Genomic DNA, 9341 nt, shown 5'->3' on the forward strand with positions numbered 1-9341 from the left:
TTAATTAAAACTTCAGAAGGCATAAAAGGAACAAGAAAATATAATGCAGAAAGAAAAGACAATAAAAAGTATAGAGAGGAAGGGAGAAATAAAACTGTCTTTGAAGATGGTACAATCATCTATGTAGAAAATGTTGAAGATTTTACCCAAAAAAAGGCCTAGAACCAATAAGCAATTATAGCAGGGTTGCAGGACATAGGTTAGTAAACAAAAATCAGCTATTTTCCTACATATCAGCAATAAACAAGTAGATTTTAAATTAAAAACAGACTGCCACTTACATCAATAACCCTAAAAATGATATATTTATATATGACTAACAAATATGCAAAACCTATATAAGGAAAATTATAATATTCTTTTTTGGTACTAGGGATAAACTCAGGGGCATTCTACCTCCAAGCTATACTCCCAGCCCTATTTTATTCTTTATTTTGAAATGAGGTCTAAGTTGCAGAGGGCCTGACTAAGTTGCTGAGGCTGGCCACAAACCTGTGATCTCCTGTTTCAGGTGCCCAAGTACTGGGATTACAAGCATGCACCACCACACCCAGCAAAACTATACTATTCTGATGAACTACATCAAAGAACATTTAAATTAATGGAAAGGTATTCCACGCAAATGACTAGGAAGATTCAATATGTTTAAGATGTCAGTTCTTCCCAACTTGTTCTATAGACTCAACACAAAACCCAACAAGTTATTTTATAGATATAGTCGAGTTATTCAACAGTTTATAGAGAAATATAAAAGATTCACACAATACTGAAAATAAATAAAATTTGAGGACCACACCACCCAACTTCAAAATTTACTGTAAAGCTTCTATATTTAAGATAATGGTAGATATTAATAAAAGAATACATAAAGGGAATTGAATATAGAACCCAAAAATAGTCTCACACATACAATCAGCTGATCTTAGACAAAAGAGCAAAGGCAAATCAATGGAGAAAAAAATGTTTCCAACAAATGCTGTTGAACTAATGGACTTCCCTGTTTAAAAACAAAAAACAAGCAAAAAAAAAAAAACTATAGGCCAGGCGTGGTAGCGCACGCTTATAATCCCCACGCTTGGAAGGCGGAGATAGAAGGACCGCGCAGGTTCAGAGCCAGCCTTGCTGGCTTAAGAGACCCTGTTTCCAAATAAAAATATAAAATAGGTCTGGGAGTGTAGCCCGGAGAACCCCAGTACCACCAAAAAAAACAACAACACACAAACAAACAAACAAACAAACAAAAAACTATAGCCAGGCATGGTGGCGCACGCTTGTAATCCCAGCATTTGGAAGGCTGAGACGGGAGGATTGCAGTTTGAGGACAGCCTCAGCTACTTAGTGAGGCCCTCTGCAACTTAGTGAGAGCCTGTTTCAAAATAAAGAATAAAAGATAGGGCAAGGGGGTGTAGCTAGGGGTCGAATTGCCCCTGGGTTCAATCCCCAGACCTGCAAAAAATAAAAACTATAAATTGATCTTACATATTTCATAAATATTAGCTCAAATGGACCAAAACTATAACTGTAAGAGGCACACTCTAAGACTTCTAGAAGAAAACATGTAGGAAAATCTATGTGGCCTTAGGTTAAGAGTTAACTTGAGATACAGCATGAAAAGAACAATCTTTAAAAGAAAAAATAGAACTTTGTTGTAAATTAAAGCTTCTATTATGTGAATTACACTGTTAATATAATAAAAAGACAAGTCACAGACACAAAATCTTTGTAATACATATATCTGATAACTGGCTTGCAAGTAAAATACACAAAGGTTCCTGTCTCTCAATAATAAGAAGACAATCTATTTTTAAATGGGTAAATGATCTGAACAGATACCTCACAAAGGTAGATATAATATGGCAAATAAGCATATGAAAGTATGATTAATGTCACATGCCATTAGGTAACTGTAAAATGAAACAGAAATTAGATATCACTACAAACCTACTGGAATGGATAAAACTTAAATAACATACGATATCAAATGCTGGAGAGTACGTGGAGCAACGGGAACCTCAGTTACTGCTGGCAGGGATTCAAGGGAGTGAAGCCTCTTGGAAGACGCTGTTGGTTCACTGCAAAAGTAAACATGCTCTTACCACATGATCCAGCAATCATGCTCTTTGGCATTCACTCAAGGTTGGAAACATTCCTGGCCCAAAAAAACCCTGTATACAATGCTTATAATAACTTTATCCATAATCACAAAAACTGAAAGAGACCAATTTGTCATTTAATAGGTTCTTCAATAAAATAAAGTTATGAGGCATGAAAAGACATGGAGGAACCTAAAATTTTTATGGCTAAGTTGAAGAAGTCAGTCTAAAAGTCCACATACTATATGATTCCAACTATATGACATTCCTAATAAGACAAGACTATGGAGATAACAAAATATCAGGGGTTGCCAAGGTTCTAGTGGGGAGATGGGTGGAGGAATAAGAAAGTGGAACTATTCTGAATAATACGTTACATAACACTGTGCATTTATTAAAACTCTAAGAACTATGCAAAACAGAGCAAACTGTAATGTGACTGAAATGCACAGTAAGAACATTAATAAAGGTAACAAAAAAGGAGGAGGCCCAGTGGAGCACACCCATCGTCCCAGTGGAGCACGCCCGTTGTCCCAGCCAGTGGAGCACGCCCATCGTCCCAGCCACTCGAGAGGCCAAAGCAGGAGGGTCACTGGAGCCCAAGAGCTTGAGACCAAGGGGCAGCAGTCAGATCCTGCCCGCCCCAAAAAATTGTAAATAAAGATAATGAGAATATAACGATTCATCCAGGCGTGGTGGGCACGCTTGTAGTCCCCGTGCTTGGGAGGCAGAGACAGGAGGATCGCGCGCTTAAGAGACCCTGTTTCCAAATAAAAATAATATAAAATAGGTCTGGGAGTATAGTCCGGAGGTAGAAGGGCTTCCAGGAACCTCAGTACCACCATAAAAAGAGAATATATTGATTCATAAATTATAACAAATATACCATGCAAATACAAGATGTTAATAACAGGAAAAACTATTTCAAGGAGAATGGCTATATGGAAACTCTGTGCTCAATTTATCAAATAAATAAAATCTGTTAAAAACTTACCTAGATTCAATCAGTAAATACTTACCTGAATTCAATCAGTAAATGGCCTCTCTTGATAACTTGAACATGTCCAAGCACCAAATGATTCCATTTTAGAGGAATTCAGCATTAGCCAAAGTGGTTAGAAACCAGCATAGATTTCTTTCCCAAGTTCTTTTACTTTATACTAATTACCTTGCATTTATAATACTTTTACTCATCTGCCAGGAAAGAAAAAAATCACAAATGCCTGAATGGAGTCCATGTTACCAGACTCCTCTGATACAATGAGCATGCGCAACTGCTTTGGGCGGCGTTTTTAAAGTGTCTAGTACTTGGTGATCATAGTGTAGTCAGCATGAATACCTTCCTCATGTCAGAGCTTAGAAGACAGCATGGCATTCTTCTTTCCAAAGTGATAAACTAGTCCTAAGCACATTGGACTCAACAATAAGAATGGATTTTCTCCATTTCCTATTAAGAACACACTTTTTTATTTTTACTTTGTATTATTATTATTAATTTTTGTGGTACTGGGGATTGAACCCAAGGGCATTCTACCTCCAAGCTACACCCTCAGCCATATTTTTTGTTTTGAAACAGAGTCTCACTAAGTTGCTGGAGGGCCTAAGTAGCTGAGGCTGGCTGAGAACCTGTGATCCTCCTGTCTTAGCTTCCCAAGTACTGGGATTACAAGCATCTGCCACCACGCCTGCCTCAGAACACAATTTTTAAAAGGAGCTTGTTTGTTATACTTATGACTTAAGTTATATGCAGATAACCAAAATAAAATGACTCCTCCTCTCTTCACCAGCACAGGAGTGCTTCCACTGGCACCCCATCACTATTTTAATATGGACAGAAATGTCTTAACCAGTATGTATCTGTCACAGACACTGTAGAAAGATTATAGATAGATGGATGGATAGGTATGCGCTTTGCCAGAAGAGATGAAAACAGCTTTCCCTAAGTCCCTTTTTATTCCTTTATTAAATATAAAGCAACACTGTAGTATAATCTCTAGGAATGGAAGTATTGCAGGAAGTCCCCACTGTGTCCCCAAGTTTTATAGCAACTGCTGCTGCAAAACACTCAGAGACTGAAAAATTTCTAAACAATTTCTGGACCTCACATATTGTGAAATACAAGAAAGTACTTAGAGCCATTTGAAAAGATAACTTGGGTGTGAGCAAGTCTAGGAATAAAAGTTGCTAACTCTGCAAGTGTTAGTAGGGAGTTAAAGGTAATACTAAAATTAAGAGAAATAAACTTCAGGAACAGAGGGTACAGTGAAGGTCAAAGTTGAGTGCTAAATCAAAGACGAGGATGGATCCTATGCCAAGTACTTCTCCTTAGGTTTTCTTGGTATCAAGGACTGTGTTAAATGAGACACGAGTAGAAAATTCTCTGAGTAGCACTAATACAGATGCTCTCAGCTTACAATAAGTTACTTCTCAATAAATCCAACATAAATAAAAAATATCATAATTTGAAACTGCACTCAATATCCTGTTCAGCCCAACATAAAGTCAAAGAATCATAAGTTGAACCATGGTAAAGTAGATCCTTCTCAACTTATGATAGTGTTACATCCAGATAAACCATCCTCAAGTCAAAAAATCCTAAGTCCAACCAGAGTTACTTATGGATTGTATGTATTTTGTACATAACAAAGGAAAAATGTAAGAGCACGAAAATAAGAAATATGTAAAGAGGACTTTGAAATCAAACCACCATTCCTAGGCTTCCTTGATAACAATGTTTAAAAACCTACGTAGAGCAGTAAACTCAAACTCAATAGGTAGATTATACAGAGAATCCACATGTTGTCAACACTGATATCAATGACTTGTCTCTAGTATAACTCTGCCAGGAGATAAATGCCAGGTACCAATTCTAGTATTTGAACACTTTTCCTGAATTGCCTTTCACACAGGCAAGATACAGAAAAAAAATTTCCCTTCACAAAAATGTTTTTAACTTACATAGCCAGCCCTTCCCATCTTGGGCTGGACCCCCCCCCAATATGCACAAATATCATCACCTTTTTATCACAATGTTTATACAACATATCTTTGAAGTATGGTGCCATGCATGATAGCATGATTCTTAGGCACAGCAGGGCACAGATCTGTACATCTTGCTCACTCTAGGCACATCCATGCCCCTCTGCACGTCAAAGCATAGCAAGGAGCCCTCTTAGCACGTACTCACCTTCTATTCCATCCACTCTACCATTCCTAGAACAATCATGTGAGTGCTGACACAAAGGGCCATGAGCAGCACCCTGGAGAACGTGCTCAGCAAGGGTTTTCAGACAAGCAGTTCTGCACTTGCAGTTTCTTAGGCACAACCTTAAAACAAACAAAAACAAAATCCCTAAAGGCCTACCATCAAAATATAGATCCCTAGCCGGGCGTGGTGACGCACGCTTGTAATCCCAGCATTTGGGAGGCTGAGATCAGAAGATCGCAGTTCGCGGACAGCCTCAGCTACTTAGTGAGACTCTGTTTCAAAATAAACAATAAAAAACAGGGCAGGGGGTGTAGCTCAGAGTTTGAATACCCCTGGGTTTGATCTGATATATATATATATATATATATATATATATATATATATATATATATATATAGTCTCCTGACAACACAGCCAAGGGAACAGGACAGTTGGGCTATCTACGTTAATAAACTATATCCAAAAATGTTGCATTCTGATCACCTAACTTAACCCAACAAAACAGTATCTTGAGAAAGAATGAATAAAGTTTTCCTCATTAATCTTCTTCAAACCATGTTGAATTCGGCTGGAGAACAGTAGGTTTGAGGCCAGCGTGTGGAAACTTGGCAGGATCCTGTTTCAAAATAAAAAGGGCTGGGTGTAGCTCAGAGGCAGAACACCTCTGGGTTCAATACCCAGGACCAGAAAACAAAATAAAAGATCAACCACATCAGCTCGTCTTTGGTCAAGAACCACAAAGTCATAATTAAAAGTGATTTTCTCAAGCAAGTGCCTTCGGAAAAAAATTCTGCATAGTTAACTGAAGAATAACTGATCTGTTTTGGACAGAAAACATGCAGGTAGACAAAATCATGAAAATTTAGACACTGGTCAGGAAGTAAGAATTTTAAGATGGAAATGTTTTTAGCAATATATTCAGTTCAAGAGCAATACCTTAAAACATACAAACTACAATGGGAACTATACTGAGTAATTCACATACAGCTTCATGTTTAAACCTCACCACTAAGGTGGTAATATTATTTATCACTCAGTAACAAGTAACAGAAAACCAGACCCACACTGACTGAAACAGGTAAGTGAAAAGGCTAAGAGTAGGGCTTGCTCCAGGCTCAAACTCTATCACTAGGGCTTGGACTCTGTCCAAATCTGGGCTCTGCCATTTCCGGACCATGTGGTAGCCCTAACAGCTTCAGGCTCTCACCTGGGCTGCTGAGAGCCAACTGCTCTCAGGTTTCATGTCTTGTCTTGTTTCTACATTCAGTAGGAAGAATTAAGAATTTTCTTAAAATGCTCAGAAAGTACTGAGTTCTGATTGGCTCAGCTAAGTCACATACTCATTTCTGATAAAGTGAGAGATTAGGGCACCAGATTTTCTGACTAGCTTAGGCTAGCCACTTGTTCCCTTAAAGACTGGAAGAATCCCCAGGGCTACCGCTGGAGAACGCTGATGGATGTTGAGGGGGTAAGTAACAAATGTACCCTTTACAAATAAGGAACCCATAGTCCATGACGTTTAAGTAATTTGCCAAAAATCAGATAACTAGAATGTCGAAGTTGGACCTCAGGTCTACCTATCCAAACCCAAAGCTGTATTCATTTAGCACTACACTACACTAACACCCAGTCTCAAAATGAAAGACCCTATCTTCTAGGTACATCACCAATTGAAACATAAATTAAGGTGATAATGTTGCTTGGAAAAGTTTGAACTATTATGTTGAAGAATTATAACAATATTCATTCATTATGAACTTAATTTGGCTAATCAAAAAAACTTAAGTTTTAAGTTTTAAACAGAAGTAGCCAGTTCAAGAAATTCATTTCCACTAATTAGAATCTTGAGTTAAAAATGTGTGTGTGTGTGTGTGTGTGTACACACGTACATGCCATCACCCAACTGAACTCAGGGTTGTTCTAGAGCGTCTTGTCTCAGGTTTCCAAGTACTGGGAACGTAGGTGTGCACCACCAAGTCCACTAATATTGACTTCTTTCACGGATACCATGTCTCACATTTATGTCAATGTTGTGGTCCTTAGTTATCAATAACCAATTTCCATTCTAACCTGTTTAGTAACGTTTTAGATTCTGTTTAAGGAAGTTTAAAAAAAAAAGACGGTATTTGCATGGTTTTTGTACTTTTAGGTGAATATTATTGCAATTAAAGTAAAAAAAAAAAAGTTAAAACAAAGGTATTTATAGTCAAGAAAAGAAAAAAACTTCTATCGACCTCTGCTTCTGCCCACGATGAAATGTGAGAGGTCGGATTTGAGGAACTCAAAAGTCGGGCACAGTGTGTGAAGACGTGGATTCCAGACCTCCACGACCGCAGCGCGGGCCTGCGGGCCTGCGGGCCTCAGGGGAAGGAGGAGACGGCCAGGGGCCCAGGCCTCGCCGAGAGCGGAGCGCCCGGGCGCCCGCGGCCTCGAGCAGGGCGCCCCGCCTCGCCGCCTCCGCCTCGTACGCTGCGAGGGCAGCGCCAGGCAACGCCCAGGCCGGGGAGCGGGCCGGGGAGCGGGCGGCAGCATGGCGGCGTCCTCCCCCCTCCTGCCGGCGCGCACGTGGACAACGCGAGGGCGGAGCCGGGCCGGCGGGCGCTGGGCTCCCGCGCGCCCCGAAACAGACGCCCGCCCGCTTCTCGCGCGCAGGCCGACCACGCCCGCCTCGCGCCAGCGCGGCGGCTTCCGGATTTGGCGCCGCACGCCGGGGGCGGGGCGGGGCGGGGCCGGCGCGCGTGCGCGGGGCGGCGGTGACGCACGGCGTCGGGGCGGGGCCGAGAGGGCCTGGCGAGCATGCGCGCTGAGGGAGAGGCGTGCGCGGCTCGCGGGCGGGGCCGGTGAGCATGCGCACTGCGAGTGCGCGGAGGCCGCCCGTCGCCACGGCAACGGTGAGCGTGGGGCGCGCCGATCCTCGCCGACTCGGTTGCGGGAGCTGTTTCCCGGCGCTGCGCTGCGGGATCCGCAGTGTGAGGAGCCGAGGGCGCGGAGGGCCGCCTGGGTCGGCCGGGGAGGGGCGGCGCTCGCCCCTGGGGCCGCGCCTCGGGAGTGGGGCAGGGCCGACCCGGCGCCCCCGCCGCAGCCTGGTTTCTGCGTGGAGAGGGGCTAGCTTGCGGTTGCCAGTGCCTTTAAGTCCTAAGTTTAATGTTTTAAATGTTTAAATGGAATGATCCGAGAGCGCTTGGTTAAGGGGCAGTTTTCGAAATGTCGTACTGTGATCATCAGAGTAGATCACAGTGTAGAAACCCGAGATAAAGTTGTAGACAGGAAGTAGCTGTATCAGTAGTAACGAGCATTGTTAAAACTAACTTTTTTGCTATGACAAAACTATCTCTGCCAGGTTTAGACATTTTGAACGTAGGATATTCAAGTAGAGATCTTTCAGTATTTGAAATACCCTTACCATTTCTCCAGCCTAGACAGACTTCTTTCGTACATACCAGAAATATACGGGAACCAGGACAGGGTTGTAGTGAAACCTTTCCGCTGGTGTCAAAGGATTTGAGCGGCTCCCCGTCTTTTTATTCCTAAACCGTAGAGACCTCGGACATTTGTTTCTGCTGCCCTTACTTTCCTGCCCTACACTCCTTATTTTCTCAGTGGGACTCATTTATTACAGGGATTAGTCCTTAGAAGTATTTTTTGTATCGATTCCTTTTTACTCATGGGGTGGAGAGATTCAGCTATGGCCTGGCACAGGCAGGAGCTACACTCCCAGCCTCCAGTTCCTTTCTTACATTTAGGTCCTCAATACTGTTGAGATGAATTAAATGCCGTTGTTTCTCTCCATTCTAGTACATTTTAGACTTCATAAAATTATCTTTATTCAAAAACTAAAAGGTCCAAATTTTCCTGCCAAGTTTGAAGAGAACTGAAGGAAGAATAACCATTTACATCGGTTTTTTTTTTTATAAGCAATGTCGTTTCATTTATTTTTTAAATTTTTTATTGGTGCCTTCTATTTTGCATCTTAATGGGGTACAAGCTGGTAGAGGCACACAAGTACATATCACCCCATTAGCCCTTCCCCAATTCCCTCT

The sequence above is a fragment of the Muscardinus avellanarius genome (assembly GCF_963383645.1).
Source record: "Muscardinus avellanarius genome assembly, chromosome: 9".
In the NCBI taxonomy this organism is placed as follows: domain Eukaryota; kingdom Metazoa; phylum Chordata; class Mammalia; order Rodentia; family Gliridae; genus Muscardinus; species Muscardinus avellanarius.